A 20,602-nucleotide genomic window follows, 5' to 3' on the forward strand; every position below is an offset into this window, starting at 1 on the left:
TGTAAAATGGTCAAAAATAAACAAAAATAGCTTATTAGCAAAGAGCGTTTCCTCTAGCAAGAATTGTCTGGGAGTAGTTTGAGTGGGGAGGAGAAAAGTGAAAATGAGCTGTTATTGGCAGAGAGGTTTGAATCTCTCTTTCTTATTGGCCTATTAAATAACTTACTACATGGTGATGTCACCATGGAAGGCCAAAACTCCGTCCCACCAAAACAGACTGAAATTTCAGGTGGTCTTTTCAAACAGGTTTTACACAGTATTATTCCAGCCTCATAGTGTGGAAACACAGGTAAATACATTTTTTTGACTGCACTGGGCCTTTAACACGATCCAGCCATCTCTCTCATCACAATTACGTCTCAGTATAAAGGTCTCCCATCAGTTAGACAGGGAAACAGAGTGTCCTCTACAATGGCATCAATAAGCAGACACTTCTATGCAGGAGATTACCACACAATGGATTTCACCGAAAGGCTAAATATCTGCATCTTGGGAATAATGGAAATGGATCTCCCTCTCCCTCCATCTCTCGCTTGCTTACACTCTCTCTCGCTCTAGAGCTCACTTTAGCTCTCTCTCTCGGACAGTGGGATTGGACAGATTTTAGGGAGGAATATTGTGTGAGACTCTGGCACTGATGCTCCCTGTCCTCCTGCCCTTGACCATGTGTGTGTGTGATTATGTGAGTGTGTGTCCTGGGACTTGGACGGAGAGGGAGAGGGGATGGAGGTGGGTGGGTGTGAGAGAGGGTGGATCAGGGCTGCCCCATCGATTACTCCTCTTTTCCCATGGACCACTTAAAGAAGCAGATCAATGGCCTTTTGCATTTCTCTGCCATGTTGTTTTTCTCTATTCTCCTCTATGATTGGGCTGCTTCTTGCTGATTGGGCGTGGAGTGTGTGGGTGTGTGTGTGCATGCTCTGGACCGTGTACTGTTGTAAATTATTAGATATTACTGCACTGAGCTAGGAACACAAGCATTTCGTTACACCCGCAATAACTTCCGCTAAATATGTGTATGTGACCAATACAACTTGATTTGATGTTGATTTGACACACACGCACCGAGACATTCCAGTTGAACCCCTCAGACAGGATTAAGTGGTTGCCGTGGGAGCTGTTTCATGTCCAGCAGAAAGACCGCCCACCACCTCTCCTCTCTGACCCCTAGCTGTCTCTCCATCTGTCTCTCTCTCTCTTTCTCTTCCTCCAATTTCTTTCTCTCCTTCCTTCCCTCTCAATGTACACCTTGACTTTCTGACCTTTAGTTGCCCGACAGGAAGAAGAGCGGCAGGACGAAGGGGCGTAGGTGCGGTTCACCTCACACCTTGCAGGGGTCTAGAGCATCCCTGATAGTATACAGATAGTCTGGCTAGCTGGCTAGCTGGCTGGCTCATTTTAGCTTTGAGGCACTCTGGTATGCTTGCCTAGTGGGCTAAGCTAGTTAGAATAGGGGTGACCGCTTCACATGGCATGGTTTTTCAGATTAATTATATATAACTGGGGAGCAACAGAAGTACTTGGGAGCAGCAGAAACAAACAGGAATGGAATTGTGTATTGGGTTGTGGGTATTATCCATGTACGTTTTATAGGATCTCTATGGTGTTATCTCTGTGTACTTAACACGGTATTTTTATCAAGTATATCTAGCGGATAACAATGTCTGCTGAACGACTGGCCTGAATAAAAGCAATATCAAAAATAATCCACATAGTCACACAGCTTGCACTGTACAAAAAGGTGCACCTTGTACTGGGGACAATAAAATGGCAGACGTTTACTGATGTCAACGTTGTGACCAGAGTGCCCCATGGTGGCGCTGGGGGTATGGTATGGGCCGACATAAGCTATGGACAACGAACACAATTGTATTTTATCGATGGCAATTTGAATGCACAGAGATACCGTGACGAGATCCTGAGGCCCATTGTCGTGCCATTTATCCCCCGCCATCACCTCATATTTTAGCATGATAATGCACGGCCTCATGTCGCAATGATCTATACACAATTCCTGGAAGCTGAAAATGTACCAGCTCTTCCATGGCCTGCATACTCACCAGACATGTCACCCATTGAGTGTGTTTGGGATGCTCTGGATCGACATGTGCAACAGAGTGGGACAACATTCCAACTCTATACGAAGGAACTGTGTCATGCTGCGTGAAGCAAATGGTTGTCACACAAGACTGTTTTTTAAAAAGGTATCTGTGACCAACAGGTGCATGTCTGTATTCCCAGTCATGCGAAATCCATAGATAAGGGCCTAATGAATTTATTTCAATTGACTGATTTCCTTCTATGAACTGTAACTCAGTAAAACCTTAGAAATTGTTGCATGTTGCGTTTATATTTTTGTTCAGTGTATTATAGATTACGCAGGTACCATGTTTGACCATGATTGTTTTTAGCGGCTCCAAACTCCATTTGAGGATGTGTGTGTGTGTGTGTGTGTGTTTAAAAAAAAATCTGTATTTTGTATTATTGTCTCATTGTGAAGTGATGACATTTTCTAACTCTAACTCTCCAATTGTAAGGCAACCAGCTGCAACAGGATAGTGAGGGTTTTGTTTTTCTTTTTTTTGTCTTTTTAGGGGTGGATCAGCTTAACATTGTGTGAATTGTGAATGTTGCTTCCATCAATGTAATTGTCTGCGTCATTTCCAATCCCCCATATATTTTGGGGGTAAATATATCCATATACATACACGCATGCATACATGAACACATACAGTATATACATACACATACCTATATAGACACACATACTTTTTTTTAAAATATAACTTTATTATTCCCCGCAAACCCTACCACCCTTCCCCCAATTGGAGAACCAATAAACACTTCGGCTTCTACCTTCAGTTTATATATCTTATACATATTTTACAGACACAATCTATTTTACAATCGTTATATTTTGTTTGTTTTTAGTCCTTCCTCTATTTCTGATGTCCATCCAGTTTGATGTATATGTGTAACTGTGCTATTTCACAAAAGTTCTGAACCTATATACATTTTACAGACCCTGTACGTTTCACATTGTTTATCTTGTTATTAGTCCCACCCTTCAGCTCCATTCAACCCCTCCCATCTATCTCTTAACACCAGCCATTTTGGATTTCTATTTGCCATATATTTTTAAACTGTGCAGTGATGCTTCACAAAAGTATTGAGCGTTTCTATTCTCATAGCTTCTACAGATTGTAAATTAAAAAATACATTTTTGCTAAAATAATTATTATATTATTGATTGATTGACTATGGCTTTTCATATCACCCAGTATTGCTATCTGCAGCATTAGTTCTAGGCAAATGTTGCAATTCTTCAGCCATTCCTGGACCTGTGACCAAAAACTAGCTACATATGGACAATACCAAAATAAATGATCTAAAGACTCTGCCTCCTCATAAATATAACATTCCTTTGGTTGCAAGAATTTTGTATAGCAATTTAAATTCGAAAATTCTAAGTTTTGAACTCACAGGATTGTGAGTTTGATCACAACATGTTCTTGTTGCACAACCTCACAACAAAAAGTCTTTGTGTGAAAAGTTCAGGGGTGCAACTTTCACAGGGGACGAGGGCATCATGTGCCCCCCCACATTCTGAAATTCCATTTTTGTCAATGGCATGCGATACAAAAAAGGCAGGGGTGTGCTTTAGGACCATGCAGACGCCTCTGAGCGGGTCGGGTAGGCTGTTTGGAGTGTTTATCCTACAAAAAAAGTTATAATAATTATGTCCCCCCAGTTCTAAAACCAAAGTTGTCCCCCCTGCTTACAATTGTACATTGAATCAACATATTTTTTTTTACACTATGGTATAGTGTACCCTAAGGCTTCATTGGTAGAGGAAGAGAAAATAAAATACAAACAGGTGTGTGAGATAGCCTCAAGCCATGTGGAGAAAAGTATACAGTGCCTTCAGAAAGTATTCCACACCCATTGACTTTTTCAACATTTTGTTGAGTTATAAAGACGTATTAAAATGGATTTGACTGTCATTTTGGATTTGACTGTCAAACGATCTACACAAATTACTGACTGAAATTAAAAATAAAACACTTATAGGCCTATATCTGGATTAACTAAGTATTCCCCCCCCCCCCCCCCCCCCCCCCCGGGACAATACATGTTGGAAACACGTTTGGCAGCGATTACAGCTGTAAGTGTTTTTGGGTAAGCCTCTAAGAGCTTTGCACACCTGGATTGTACAATATTTGGCCATTATTCTTAAAATAAATGTCAAGCTCTGTCAAGTTGGTTGTAGATCATTGATAGAAAGGCATTTTCAAGCCTTCCCATAGATTCTCAAGACAATTTAAGTCAAAACTCTAACTAAGCCACTAAGGAACATTCAATGTTATCTTGGTAAGCAACTCCAGTGTAGTTTTGCCTTCTGTTTTAGGTTATTGTCCAGTTGAAAGGCGAATTCATCTCCCAGTGTCTGTTGGAAAGAAGACTGAACCAGTTTCTGGCCTGTGCTTAGCTGTATTCCGTTTCTTTTTATCCTAAAAACCTCTCTAGTCCTTGCAGATGGCAAGCATTCAAATAACATGATGCAGCCACCAAATATGAAGAGTGGTACTCAGTGATGTGTTGTGTTGGATTTGCCACAATCATAATGCTTTGTATTCAGGACAAAATATTAATTTCTTTGTTGCAAACAGGATGCATGTTTTGGAATATTTGTATTTTCTATAGGCTTTTCACTCTGTCAATTAGGTTAGTATTGTGGAGTAACTTCCATGTTGTTGATCCATCCTCTGTTTTCTCACATCACAATCATGAAGCTTTTAAAATCATGGTGATCATGGCCTCATGGTGAAATTCCTGAGCAGTTTCCTTCCTCTCCGGCAACTGAGTTAGGAAGGACGCCTGTATCTTTGTAGTGACTGGGTGTATTGATACACCATCCAAAGCATAATTAATAACTTCACCTTGCTCAAAGGAATATTCATCATCTGCTTTTTTATTTTTTACATATCTACCAATCGGTGATCTTCTTTGCAAGGTATTGAAAAACCTCCCTGGTTGAATCTGTGCTTGAAATCTGTGCACTACTCGACTGAGGGACCTTACAGATAATTAATTATATGTGTAGGGTACAGAGATGGGGTAGTCATTCAAAAATCATGTTAACCACTATTATTGAACACAGAATGTGTCCATTCAACTTATATTATTTGTTAAGGACACTTTCACTTCTGAACTTATTTAGGCTTGCCATAACAAAGGGGTTGAATACTTATTGACTCAAGACATTTCAGCTTTTCATTTTTTATTCATTTCAAACATTTTCTACAAACAAAATCCCATTTTGACATTATGGGCTATTGTGTGTAGATCAGTGACACAAAATCTCAATTTAAAATCCATTTAAAATTCAGGCTGTAACAAAATGTGAAAAAGTAAAGTGGTGTGTATACTTTCTGGAGGCACTGCACACACACACACTCATAGACACACACACACACACACACACACACACACACACACACACACACACACACACACACACACACACACACACACACACACACACACACACACACACACACACACACACACACACACACACACACACACACACACACACAGACACACACAGACACAGACACAGACAACATAAGATAAGATAACACACACTGCTCCGAGACAGCCTCCATGATCTCACCCTGGCAGCTTTGGACAATGACGAGGAGAGAAATAAAGCTTCTTTTTCATCTTTTAACCATGCCTGCCTCTAGTACTCCCCTCTGACTATGCCTGTCCTGGGGTGAACCTAGCAGCTCGCAAAGAAGCAACACATCAATCTGGAGAGAGAACAGGGTCATATCCACAAAGCATCACAGTAGGAGTGCTGATCTAGGATCAGGTCCATGTAATCTTATAAAAAAAAATACTAAACTGATCCTAGCTCAGCACTCATAGTCTGAGAGGCATTATGAATACAGGCCCAGATAAAAGTTTTAGGAAGTAACTCCCCTCAATGTACTCTGAATATTTCATGACTGTAAGACCAAGACCATTTATTCAAAATAGCTTCTGAAGCTAATTGTATGTTTGTGAATGGCAAAATATGGCAGTTTTTTTTTCAATTTCCTGAAAAGTGTCTGTTTTGGAGATGAGAAGTTTTCATCCAACAGCAACAGTAACATTGATAGGATAGTCTCGAACGGAGCTCATCCAGTTCATACTCCGGTGATTGCACATTTGCCAATAGAACGAAGGGTAGAGGCGATTAAATCACTCTCTGACGTATTCTCGTCACGTATTCCACATGCCGGCCTTTATAGCTCCGGCTCCTCCTTATTCGATTGTCAGGGATTTGGGCCTGGTCCAGGATAATCAATGTGTCTTTCGCCTCCAACTCATTGAAGTAGAAGTCCTTGTCCAAATCGAGGTTCGTGATAGCTGTTCTGATGTCCAAAAGCTATTTTCGGACATACGAAATGATGGCTGAAGCATTATGTACAAAAAAAATAAGTGCAGTCAAAAAAAGACACAAAATAGCACAATTGGTCAGGAGCGCATAACACGGCCACTATTCCCTCCAGCACAATTATATTTACTAAGAGATTTTTCTACTATTTTGTAGCTTTCTATTTACCACCACAAACCGATGCTGGCACTAAGATCGCACTCAACAAGCTGTATAGGGCCATAAGCAAACAAGAAAATGTGGTAGGGCTTGCAAACCATCACGGATTACAAAGGGAAACCCAGCTGTGGGCTGTCCAGTGGCGAGCTAAATAGCTTCTATGCTCGCTTTGAGGCTAGCAACACTGAACCATGCATGAGAACACCAGTTGATCCGGACGACAGTGTGATCACTCTATCCGCAGCCAATGTAAGTAAGACCTTTAAACAGGTTAACATTCACAAGGCAGCAGGGCTTGACAAATTACCAGGACGCATTCTCAGAGCATGCGCTGACCAGCTGGCAAGTGTATTCACCAACATTTATAACCTCTCCTGACCCAGTCTGTAATATCTACATGTTTCAAGCCGACCACCAGAGTCCACATGCCCAATAACGTCAAGGTAACCTGTCTAAATGACTATGAAGTGCTTTGAAAGGCTGGTCATGACTCACATCAACAACATCATCCCAGCCACCCTGGACCCACTCCAATTTTAATTTCACTCCATCAGATCCACCGATGATGCAATCTCTATTGCACACTACACTGCAATTTCCCACCTGGACAAAAGGAACACCAACATGAGAATGCTGTTCATTGAGTACAGCTCAGTATTCAACACTGTAGTGCCCTCCAATATCCTCACGTAGGACCCTATGATGCCCCAGGTGGTGAGAGTAGTCAACAACACACCAGTCAAGCAGACTCTCGATACAGGGGCCCCTCAAAACTCCAACACCATCATTAAGTTTAGCAGACGACACAACGGTGGAAGTCCTGATTGCCGACAATGACACAGCCTACAGGGAGAAGGTCAGAGACCTGACAGTCTGGTGCCAGGACAACAACCTCTTCCTCCACGTCAGCAAGACAAAGGAGCTGATCATAGACTACGCCCCCATCCACATCTATGGGACTGTAGTGGAGTAGATCAAGAGTTTCAAGTTCCTTGGTGTTCACATCACTAAAGAATTATAATGGTGCACACACACCAACACAGTTGTAAAGAGGGCACGACAACCTTCCCCTTCAGGAGGCTGAAAAGATTCAGCATGAGCCCTCCTATCCTCAAAAAGTTAACCAGCTGCACCACTGAGAGCATCTTGACTGGCTGCATCACTGCTTGGTATGGCAACTGCTTAGCATCCGACTGCAAGGTGCTACAGAGAGTAGTGCGTACGTCCCTGTACATAACTAGGGCCAAGCTCCATGCCATCCAGGACCTCTGTACCAGGTGGTGTCAGAGGAAGGCCCAGAACATTGTCAAAGACTCATGTCATAGACTGTTATCTCTGCTACAGCATGGCAAGCAGTATCGATGCACCAAGTCTGGAACCAACAGGACTCTGAACAGCTTCTACCCCAAGCCATACGACTGCTAAATAGTTAGTCCGGTTAGCTATTGGTTAACTTCTTTGGGGCAGGGGGCAGTATTGGGTAGCTTGGATGAAAAACGTGCCCAAATTAAGTTGCCTGCTACTCCGCCGTAAAAGCTAGAATATGCATATAATTAGTATATTTGAATAGAAAACACTCCGAAGTTTCTAAAACTGTTTGAATGATGTCTGTGAGTATAACAGAACTCATATGGCAGGCAAAAACCTGAGAAAAAAATCCAACCAGGAAGTGGGAGATCTGAGGTTTGTAGTATTTCAACTCAGGCCCCATTGAAGATACCATGGGATATTAGTTATGTTTCACTTCCCAAGGCTTCCACTAGATGTCAACAGTATTTAGAACCTGTTTTGAGGATTCTACTCTAAAGGAGGGGCTCATAAGTGCTCTTTGAATGAGTGGTCTGGCAGAGTGCCACAGCCTCGGTCTGGCGCGCTCCCGTGAAAGGTAGCTACTTTCCACTTCATTTGTACAGACAAAGGAATTGTCCGGTTGGAACATTAATGAAGTTTTATCTTAAAAACATCCTAAAGATTGATTCCATACTTAGTTTGGCATGTTTCTACGGGCTGTAATGGAACTTTTTGAACTTTTCGTCCGACATTCGACCTGAACGCGCTTTTGGATTTGTTTACCAAATGCCCTAACAAAAGAAGATATTTGGACATGACTGATGGACATTATCGAACAAATCAAAACATTTATGGTGGAACTGGGATTCCTGGGAGTGCATTCTGATGAAGATAATCAAAAGTAAGTGAATATTTCAAATGCTATTTCTGAGTAATGTTGACTACCCAATATGGTGGGTATCTTTTTGGCTGCTTTGTTGTCTAAAGGCTGTACTCAGATTATTGCATGGTTTGCTTTCTCCGTACAGTTTTTTGGAAATCTGACACAGTGGTTGCATTAACCTCTTGGATCTCTAGGGGCGCTATTTCATTTTTGGATAAAAAACGTTCCCGTTTTAAGCGCAATATTTTGTCACGAAAAGATGCTTGACTATGCATATTATTGACCGTTTTGGAAAGAAAACACTCTGAAGTTTCAGAATCTGCAAAGATATTGTCTGTAAGTGCCCCAGAACTCATTCTACAGGCGAAACCAAGATGATACGTCAACCAGGAAATGAGCAGAATCTCTGAAGCTCTGTTTTCCATTGTCTCCTTATATGGCTGTGATTGCGCAAGGAATGAGCCTACACTTTCTGTCGTTTCCCCAAGGTGTTTGCAGCATTGTGACGTATTTGTAGGCATATCATTGGAAGATTGACCATAAGAGACTACATTTTCCAAGTGTCCGCCTGGTGTCCCTGCGTAGAAATTGGAGCGCAAAGCCAGGTACAATTATTTTTCCATTTGAGAGCAAGGAGAAACCAGGCTTCCACGAAGGATATATCATCGAAGAGATATGTGGAAAAACACCTTGAGGATTGATTCTAAACCACGTTTGCCATGTTTCAGTCGATATTATGGAGTTCATTTGGAAAAAAGTTCGCGTTTTGAGGGCTGAATTTTTTTATTTATTTTTTTTTTATTTTATTTTTTTGGTACAAAACGGAGCTATTTCTAATACACAAATAATATTTTTGGAAAAACTGAGCATCTGCTATCTAACTGAGAGTCTCCTCATTGAAAATATCAGAAGTTCTTCAAAGGTAAGTTATTTTATTTGAAGGCTTTACTTGTTTTTGTGATAGTTGCCTGCTAAATGCTAACGCTAATGCTAACGCTAAATGCTACGCTAGCTAACTACTGTTACACAAATGATTGTTTTCCTATGGTTGAAAAGCATATTTTGAAAATCTGAGATGACAGTGTTGTTAACAAAAGGCTAAGCTTGAGAGATAGCATATTTATTTCATTTCATTTGCGATTTTCATGAATAGTTAACGTTGCGTTATGGTAATGAGCTTAGGTCTATAAATAGAATCCCGGATCCGGGTTTGGTCGTTGCAACAGGTTAAGGAGAGGTTTATCTAAAGTTCCATGTATAATAGTCGTATCTTTATCAATGTTTATTTTGAGTATTTCTGTGAATTAATGTGGCTCTCTACACAATCACCGCATGTTTTAGAACTACTGAACGTAAAGCGCCAATGTAAACTCAGATTTTTTTATATAAATATGAACTTTATCAAACAAAACATACATGTATTGTGTAACATGAAGTCCTATGAGTGTCATCTGATGAAGATCATCAAAGGTTAGTGATTCATTTTATCTCTATTTCTGCTTTTTGTGACTCCTCTCTTTGGCTGAAAAAAATGGCTGTGTTTTTCTGTGGCTTGGTGGTAACCTAACATAATCGTTTGTAATGATTTCGTGTGTAAATCCTTTTTGAAATCAGACACTGTGGCTGGATTAACGAGAATTGTATCTTTAAAATGGTGTGAAATACTTGTATGCTTGAGGAATTTTAATTATGAGATTTTTGTTGCTTTGAATTTGGCGCCCTGCACTTTCACTGGCTGTTGCGGGGCTAGCGGAACCCCAGTCGTAGACATGTTAACTATTTAACCATCTGCATTGACCCTTTTGAACTAACTCTTTTGACTCATCACATATGTTTCTGTTACTGTTTAGCATCTATCCTGTTGCCAAGTCACTTTATCCCTACCTGTATGTACATTTCTACCTCAATTACCTTGTACCCCTGCACATCAACTCGGTACTGGTACCCCATGTACAGTCGTGGCCAAAAGTTTTGAGAATGACACAAATATACATTTTAACAAAGTCTGCTGCCTCAGTTTGTAGGATGTCAATTTGCATATTCTCCAGAATGCCATGAAGAGTGATCAGATGAATTGCAATTAATTGCAAAGTCCCTCTTTGCCATGCAAATGAACTGAATCCCTCCCAAAACATTTCCACTGCATTTCAGCCCTGCCACAAAAGGACCAGCTGACATCATGTCAGTGATTCTCTCATTAACACAGGTGTGAGTGTTGACGAGGACAAGGCTGGAGATCACTCTGTCATGCTGATTGAGTTTGAATAACAGACTGGAAGCTTCAAAAGGAAGGTGGTGCCTGGAATCATTGTTCTTCCTCTGTCAGCCATGGTTACCTGCAAGGGAACACATGCCGTCGTCATTGCTTTGCACAAAAAGGGCTTCACAGGCAAGGATATTGCTGCCAGTAAGATTGCACCAAAATCAACCATTTATTGGATCATCAAGAACTTCAAGGAGAGCGGTTCAATTGTTGTGAAGAAGGCTTCAGGGCACCCAAGAAAGTCCAGCAAGCACCAGGACCGTCTCCTAAAATTGATTCAACTGCGGGATTGGGACACCACCAGTACAGAGCTTGCTCAGTAATGGAAGCAGGCAGGTGTGAGTGCATCTGCACGCAGAGTGAGCTGAAGACTTTTGGAGGATGGCCTGGTGTCAAGAATGGCAGCAAAGAAGGCACTTCTTTCCAGGAAAAACATCAGGGACAGACTGATATTCTGTAAAAGGTACAGGGATTGGACTGCTGAGGACTGGGGTAAAGTCATTTTCTCTGATGAATCCCCTTTCCGATTGTTTGGGGCATCTGGAAAAAAGCTTGTTCAGAAAAGACAAGGTGAGCGCTACCATCAGTCCTGTGTCATGCCAACAGAAAAGTATCCTGAGACCATTCATGTGTGGGGTTGCATCTCAGCCAAGGGAGTGGGCTCACTCACGATTTTGCCTAAGAACACAGCCATGAATAAAGAATGGTACCAACACATCCTCCGAGAGCAACTTCTCCCAACCATCCAGGAACAGTTAGGTGACGAACAATGCCTTTTCCAGCATGACGGAGCACCTTGCCATAAGGCATTATGCAATGCTTATAATTATGAAATGCTTGTAATTATACTTCAGTATTCCAAAAATATCTAAAGACACTGTAACAGCAAACTTTGTGGAAATGAATATTTGTGTCATTCTCAAAACTTGGCCATGACTGTAATATAGCCAAGTTAGCGTTACTCATTGTGCCTTTATTCTTTATTTTTCTATTATTTCTCTTTATTTCTCTCTGCGTTGTTGGGAAGGGCCCGGAAGTAACCATTTCACTGTTAGTCTACACCTGTTGTTTACAAAGCATGTGACAAATAACTTTTGATTTGATTCAATGTTTTGATGTTTCATTGTATGTCGGGGAGAACCGGCCTTTGTTTTACTGTGCCAGAGAAAAATCTGAGCTCCTCTTTGCGTCACTTAATTTGATGAATAGAGAAGACTCAGAGAGACCTACTAGTAAAAAAGTAAAGCTCCAAGTCCAGAGTACACTTTTTAAACAGAAATGTGTTTGTCCATCTCTCTCCAGAGAGAGTACGAGATGATCCTAAAGTGAGCAAAGTAGGCTTGGGCGGTATCCAGATTGTCATCCCTTCATACTGACCTTGTGCCAAACCGGGATATTCGTTAATACCGGCGCTGAACACAAGGGGAGCTGTTTTCAAACCAAACTGATACTCTGTAATCTGAAGGTTAGCAATGCTAAGAAGTACATGTAAAGGCCCATTGAAAATGCTAAATAAATGCTAACGAGCGCATTGCAAATATTTTTAACAGTTTCTGACCTAAAATATACAAGTATAACAATAATGAAATAATGCTACACACAGTTTGTGGCACGCACAAAACAAATATTAGCCAGCAAGGCTTTTAACCCAGGAGGGGATTCTCTGCTGTTACCAAGCAAATGCTTGATTTTGGAAAAAGCTAACCACTTAGCTAGATCGCTAACTAGCTACTAAATTTAGCAAACCATATGCACAACTGCAGAGCATTTAATATATTTTAGATAACTAACTTAATAGTTATCATATATTTAGCTGGCAAACATTTAGTTGTGAATTCAATACTGTAATTAGATCACCTAGTGCATAATGCACAACAGTGAGTGACTCACAAGGCTCCGGTCTCTCGTAGTTGTGTGCTTGTAAAAAACGTCACTGGGGTCTATAGTAAGCTTCATGATAATGTGATAGGTGAAATGAAGAACACATTGTTCTTGATCTCCTAACATATTGCACAAGTTGACTGCAAGTATTTACTTAAAAAGTTGCTACAAATATTAAAATATGTAAAAATAATTTAAATAAATTGTTTCAACGGTATTGACGGTATTGAAAAATCATCCCGTGGCTTTTTCCAAATACCCTGGTATACGGTATATACGGTAAACCACCCAATCCTAGAAAAAAAGTAAACTTTCAAGAAGAAAGTAGCTTAGATGCCATGCGTGGGAGGTTGTTTTACTTATTTATTCACTGTTTATCCGGTGTTCAGAAATATATTCTGAATACTCTCTCTCTTTAGGGCTCTCTTTATTTCTATCTCTCTAGATGAGAGGGGTGCCTGCAATATGGCTGAACATTCCCCTCGAAGATTGTCTTAAAAATATCTAAACAAGGAAGTTAAAAGTGTAGGTGGTGCTCCTCTTTCACCACACCGGGGTAAAGACTAAAACAAGTGCTGCTGTTGCTTCTTTTTGCCATGAAATCTCTCAGAGATGAGTCGGCTGCTTCTTGCACAAAGGCTACACACACACATACACACACACACACATGCGCACACACAAAATCTCTCTCTACTCTCATATCAGGTTTAATTTTCCGAGATTAAAGTCTACTTGCCGCATTCCCCATCACACACACACACACACTCCTGGGAGGTGAATACTGGGCTAAGCTCTTTGTTGTGTCCTAAAGCATATTGATTGGCTGCTGGCTTTGAATCACTCGAACAGTGACACATGACACAAAAGCTGATGGAACGGTGTGTGAGAGCTGGAGAAGACGACAGGTTTCACTAGCCTGTGACCATTCTGTCGCTCACAAACACACACACGCATCTACATACGCATATACACGCACACACGCACCCGAGCACGAGCACGCACCCACGCACGCACCCACGCACGCACGCACGCACACACACACACACACACACACACACACACACACACACACACACACAGAAAATAGATGAAACTATCTGAAAGAAATCCATCCCAATCCCATCATATTTAGATTGAGGAGACGGCCAGACATGGGATTACCTATGCTGATTGCTGGGTGGAAACATGCAAGACCGAGAAGGGAATTGGATCTTGCTGTCTGACTGACTGTAGGTTACAGAGATCCTGTGGATCCATAGTCTCCAGTTCTCTGCCCTCTGTGTGTGTACTGTATAATTTCTAGCTGACATTACGTCTCTCTTGCAAAGGAGTGTGTGTGTGTGTACTGTACATGCATACAAGGTTCATGAGTGTGTGTCTGTCTCTGTTGTGTGTGTGCCTATGCATCATAGTTTCCATAACTGGCTTTTTCCCCTCCCCCCAAATAATAAGAAAAGCAGAAAAATACATTTGCCGTCGACCAATTGTAAAAAATAAAAAAAAACATTTTAAAATTGATTATTGTCTAATAATACATAGTACATAATAGTACACCGGCAGGCCCCGTTTGCAATAAATTAGTAAAACCAAAATCTTACCATGACTTGGAAGAGTTCCAGTGTTGTGATGGATAGTGATCGCCAGCTAGCTAACATAGCATCCCTCTGTTTGAGTGGGTGTTTCAGTAGGCTAAACTTGTTAGCTACATTTTCTAGCTAAGTAAGTGAAACTGAAAGTGAAAAGAAATGACGAAATCTCTCTATTTTTCTCTGGCTTCTCCTTCATTTTGGAAGAAGCCATTTCTCCTTAATTTGTTCAAAACTGTTGAACTATTGTCTTTCTCTCTTTTTGAGTATATTACTCACCACATGTTATGCACAGCAGTGCTAGCTGTAGCCTATGCTTTCAGTACTTGATTCATTTTCTGATCCTTTGATTGGGTGGACAACATGTCAGTTCATGCTGCAAGAGTTCTGATATGTTGGAGGACGTCCTCCAGAAGTTGTCATAATTACTGTCTAAGTCTATGGAAGGGGTGAGAACCATGAGCCTCCACCGTTTCATTTTGTAAGTCAATGTACCCAGAGGAGGATGGAAGCTAGCTGTCCTCCGGCTACACCATGGTGCTACCCTACAGAGTGCTGTTGATGCTACTGTATACCTTCTTTGCAAAATAGTGTTTTAACGACGTGGTTATATTTAGTATACTGCAGTTTTTAAATGTTTAAAAATATATATTTTTATGAAATTCATTGAGGAGGATGAAGCATGCCCATCTGAGGAGCCTACACTGCAGTCGATGTAGCGAGAGATGCTACTTCAACTCAGCTGTATGTTGCTGCTGGAGTGAAACATGCTTTTATAAGCCCAATGCGCAACAATTCTAAATGCAACCGCGTGTTAAAAACAAGGGCCAGGGTTAAAAATATCTACTATTTTATTTATCAACTAGTAATTCAAGCGCGTTTCCCATTCACCATATAACTTCAGAGGCAGCTAGGCAGGCTTCAGCGCATCACATTCAACTTTGCAATGCTGGAGGCAGTAATTATTTTGAAAACATGTACTTAATTGTTTGAAACCTGAACGTTTTACTACATTATGAGGCATGGCTTACCTTGCTTCAAAGTAGCCTACCCAAAATCCAAAGACTTCCACATGCCATAGAAACCTAGCCTATTTTTCTCATGTTCAATTGGTTTTTCTTTCATTGTCCAGTAGACAAAGGCACAATCCTAGACATATTTGCAACCCATGGTAGTTGTTGCATCTTTACATCTCACCTCTTTCTACATTTCTATATGGATATTTAATCATTCATTTATCTCATTGTGTGTCTCATTAATTTATCTAATATTTTATTAACATTTTAAGCATGAGCAGTTGCGTAACGTTAGAAACAAGTCAACTTGACCCTCCCAGTAATATACCATTTAAAATGATTTCCCCACCGTAGCTACAGGCTTTCTGTCATTCTACACCACACAGTACTACTAAATTCCTCATTATATGATTGGATCCCCCTTCCACCAAATATGCTTGGTTTGGTCCAGTCCTCAGAGGCCGTGGTTAGTGAAGGGAAAAAAGTTGCGCAGGGCTTGTAAGGAGAACGGATCAATAGCTCATCTTTCTCCCTCTCTCCTCTCTCTTCTTAACAAAACCCTTCATTTTGTGAGCTAACTTGTAACAAATAAAGAAGTACAGTCACATTTAACATGGTACATTTCTAACCATGAATAAGAATTATATAGAAAATTATATTTTTCAAATGGAGAAGGGATAGCTGCGAAAAACAAGTGATAATTGGTAATGGTTATATTGGGCTCAATTTTGTGAGTTCAAAGATGTTGGCAGTATTATAAACTTTGAAACAGCTGGTTTCTAGTAGACTACATAGTTTGAGAAGGAATGTTTCTCTGAACCTCAGGCAGTAGGCTCAAGCCTGTTCCTCTCCCCAGTCAGAGGCAGCCTGCCTGTCTCGCAGACAACCTATCCAACCTATCCTCCTAATACATGTTCAAGCACCCTAATAACGAAATCTACAAATGAAATTAGCCCCACCTAGTATTTATTGATACAGATGTGACATTGTAAGCTGGTTTATTTCTCATTTATAATGTATTTCTTCTTGATTTCAATATGGAAGGGAAACCAGGTACGGGTGTTTTCCTATGTACTGTCTTGATGAGTAAAAGCTATTATTATACCACATTTCTGTGTAACATAGTAGCAGTTAATTCAATTGGGGGAGGTCAAGGGGCATGGGGAGGGGGGGTTGCAGATGATGAAAGGTGGTCATAGCTTCTTAAAACTGATCTAGCTGATGATTAGCACAAATACAGATGGGCATGCTTCAGCCAATATTATATTTATAGCCCCTATGCTACATCAGTTGGGCTAGGGGTGAAAGGCTTAATGCTTATTGCTCAATAACAAAACCAGCCTGATAACATGGACCAATATGATGTTTGGCTAATTTTTGGAGGGGAACATTTTATTTGAATGTTGTCACCATTTTAATTTCATGAAGTTTAGAGTAGAAAAGTCACCAGGGTTGCGTTCAGTCCAAAAAATAAATGTAATGCAATGTTCAATTAAACAGAAACGGTGCTGTTCTGAACAACCAGTTTAAAAATGGGGAGGGGTTGGGTTGTGCATTCAAAATGCACCTCTGCCCTTCAAATATGTCACTCGTTGCTTCAAACTAGAGGTCTTCACGGGTCCAAAACGTTGGATGCATTCCAAAATTGTTCCGTGGCTTGCCCACCTGACCCGATATGCATACCATTTAAAAAACGGAGATCAGTTCTAAATGGTGCTGAGGACAGTCAGACCCGTTCCAAAAATGCAGTCAAAGAACAGACCTGTGCCAGTTTGGATCCGAGAGACCCGTTCAGATTCAAGAGTAGAAAGAGAGGTATTACTGCACTGTCGGAGCTAGAAACATAAACATTTTGCTGCACCTGCGATTACATCTGCAAAATATGTGTACGCGACCAATAACATTTTATTTTATTTTGGATTTGAGAGAGACAAGCAATATTCGCCATATCGTTCACAGCTATAGTACATGTCCTTAAACACGTCCTATTGTTTTGTTTTTTACTCTCCTAAAACAATAATTTTCCACCTCACTTTTCAGCTGTTGAAGATTTGAGAGCAAATGCATCGGGGCATTTCATGCATGTAGGCCTATAGGCCTAGGTTTCCACTGTAAAAATAATAAATATAAAGGAAGGGAAGCTTAGGCCTTGGAGAGACTGAGAGAAAGATAGAGATATGCCGGCACCATGTTTCCAACACCGACATAAATGTCTTCATCCTTTTCAGATAGTCTACTACTGCTATATACAGATATATGCGTACAGAAGGTTCATTCGTACATTTTCGATCCAAATGATTTTCTTTTTTTATAAAGATAAGCGTTATATTGTGCGATTGAAGCAGTAACTCTGGTAGGTGTAAAAAACATTCTTCCTCACCTCAACTGTCGTTTGACTGTGGGAGTCTGTTGGAGCGCCGGTGCTCACTGTCTTCATAGGCCTGCAGTATCTAAGCCTAATAATAGCCATACCACACCAAGCCCTCACAAGCGTTTCTTAACTTTATTAGGGTAATATCAAAAATAAGTAATGTCATTGTTTATAGAGAAAATACAAAAAGGTCGCGGCATTAAATTACATTTTGCATCTTGCCCTTAGTTTTTTCCTTTTCATGGTTTAAGTGTAAGTAGCCTATATAGACCGGTAAGTACACTGCTCCAAAAAATAAAGGGAACACTTAAACAACACACTGTATCTCCAAGTCAATCACACTTCTATGAAATCAAACTGTCCACTTAGGAAGCAACACTGATTGACAATACATTTCACATGCTGTTGTGCAAATGGAATAGACAACAGGTGGAAATTATAGGCAATTAGCAAGACACCCCCAATAAAGGACCAGACCACTTCTCAGTTCCTATGCTTCCTGGCTGATGTTTGGTCACTTTTGAATGCTGGCGGTGCTTTCACTCTAGTGGTAGCCTGAGACGGAGTCTACAACCCACACAAGTGGCTCAGGTAGTGCTACTCATCCAGGATGGCACATCAATGCGAGCTGTGGCAAGAAGGTTTGCTGTGTCTGTCAGAGTAGTGTCCAGAGCATGGAGGCGCTACCAGGAGACAGGCCAGTACATCAGCAGACGTGGAGGAGGCCGTAGGAGGGCAACAACCCAGCAGCAGGACCGCTACCTCCGCCTTTGTGCAAGGAGGAGCAGGAGGAGCACTGCCAGAGCCCTGCAAAATGACCTCCAGCAGGCCACAAATGCGCATGTGTCTGCTCAAACGGTCAGAAAAAGACTCTATGAGGGTGGTATGAGGGCCCGACGTCCACAGGTGGGGGTTGTGCTTACAGCCCAACACTGTGCAGGATGTTTGGCATTTGCCAGAGAACACCAAGATTGGCAAATTCGCCACTGGCGCCCTGTGCTCTTCACAGATGAATGCAGGTTCACACTGAGCACATGTGACAGATGTGACAGTCTGGGGACGCTGTGGAGAACGTTCGGCTGCCTGCAACATCCTCCAGCATGACCAGTTTGGCGATGGGTCAGTCATGGTGTGGGGTGGCATTTCTTTGGGGGGCAGCCCTCCATGTGCTCGCCAGAGGTAGCCTGACTGCCATTAGGTACCGAGATGAGATCCTCAGACCCCTTGTGAGACCATATGCTGGTGCGGTTGACCCTGGGTTCCTCCTAATGCAAGACAATGCTAGACCTCATGTGGCTGGAGTGTGTCAGCAGTTCCTGCAAGAGGAAGGCATTGATGCTATGGACTGGCCCGCCCGTTCCCCAGACCTGAATCCAATTGAGCACATCTGGGACATCATGTCTCGCTCCATCCACCAACGCCACGTTGCACCACAGACTGTCCAGGAGTTGGCGGATGCTTTAGTCCAGGTCTGGGAGGAGAACCCTCAGGAGACCATCCGCCACCTCATCAGGAGCATGCCCAGGCGTTGTAGGGAGGTCAGACAGGCATGTGGAGTCCACACACACTACTGAGCCTCATTTTGACTTGTTTTAAGGACATTACATCAAAGTTGGATCAGCCTGTAGTGTCGTTTTCCACTTTAATTTTGAGTGTGACTCCAAATCCAGACCTCCATGGGTTGATAAATTTGATTTCCATTGATCATTTTTGTGTGGTTTTGTTGTCAGCACATTCAACTATGTAAAGAAAAAAGTATTTAATAAGAATATTTCATTCATTCAGATCTAGGATGTGTTATTTTAGTGTTCCCTTTATTTTTTTGAGCAGTGTATATTATATTGCCTACTTTTTCGCCTACTTTTAACCTACTGTATCTTTTAAGGAGCACTAATGTAAAAATACAGTGCAAACTTAATTTAGCCAAAGAAAATGTCTCAACAAAATGAACACTTTTTTCACTGATTTAGATTCTTAAATAGGCCTACCATAATAATAATGATATACAATAATAATAATGATGAATCAAATGATAATAAATACACAAATAAATAAATTCAAGTTTGAAAATTCAAACCTGAATAGCGAGTTGCACACATAGTCCATTTGGCCACGCTAACGTTCTTCTCATCTGTGTCCACGACAATATTACAACTTGTCACAATGAAGGACATCCCCTTGTCGGCTTCTTTTCACTAGTCTGTACTCTTTCTTGTCTAACTTTTGATTTACTTCAATGAAAAAGGCCCCCATCTTTGCGATCAACAACAGTAACCTAGGCCAGGCTCCTCTCACTCGCTCTCTCTCCTCAGCAGCGGGTGCACTTGAGGTGCTAGCTCCCATGGCTAATATGTCCTTGTTAGCTCTTTGCTAGTTAGCCTTGCCACTCGCCTGTCCACACACTGAGTGTACCAAACATTAGGAACACCTTGGATTTGTAGGGGCATGGACTCTACAAGGTGTCGAATGTGTTCCACAGGGATGCTGGCCAATGTTGACTCCAATGTTTCCCACAGTTGTGTCAAATTGGCTGGATGTCCTTTGTGTGATGGACCATTCTTGATACACATGGGAAACTGTTGAGCATGAAAAACCCAGCATCGTTGCAGTTGTTGACACACTCAAACCGTGCGCCTGGCATCTACTACCAATCCCCATTAAAATGCACTCAATTATTTGGTCTTGCCCATTCACCCTCTGAATGGCAC

At 41.4% G+C, this 20,602-nt stretch overlaps 1 protein-coding gene across 2 annotated transcripts in view; it reads right to left on the bottom strand.

The window, feature by feature from the left end:
• The window catches only part of LOC139366161 (A disintegrin and metalloproteinase with thrombospondin motifs 2-like), a 200,331-nt gene that overhangs the window by 39,875 nt on the left and 139,854 nt on the right, over positions 1-20,602 (bottom strand). The gene's annotated exons all lie outside the window — the stretch shown is intronic.

The sequence above is a fragment of the Oncorhynchus clarkii genome, chromosome 14 (assembly GCF_045791955.1).
Source record: "Oncorhynchus clarkii lewisi isolate Uvic-CL-2024 chromosome 14, UVic_Ocla_1.0, whole genome shotgun sequence".
In the NCBI taxonomy this organism is placed as follows: domain Eukaryota; kingdom Metazoa; phylum Chordata; class Actinopteri; order Salmoniformes; family Salmonidae; genus Oncorhynchus; species Oncorhynchus clarkii.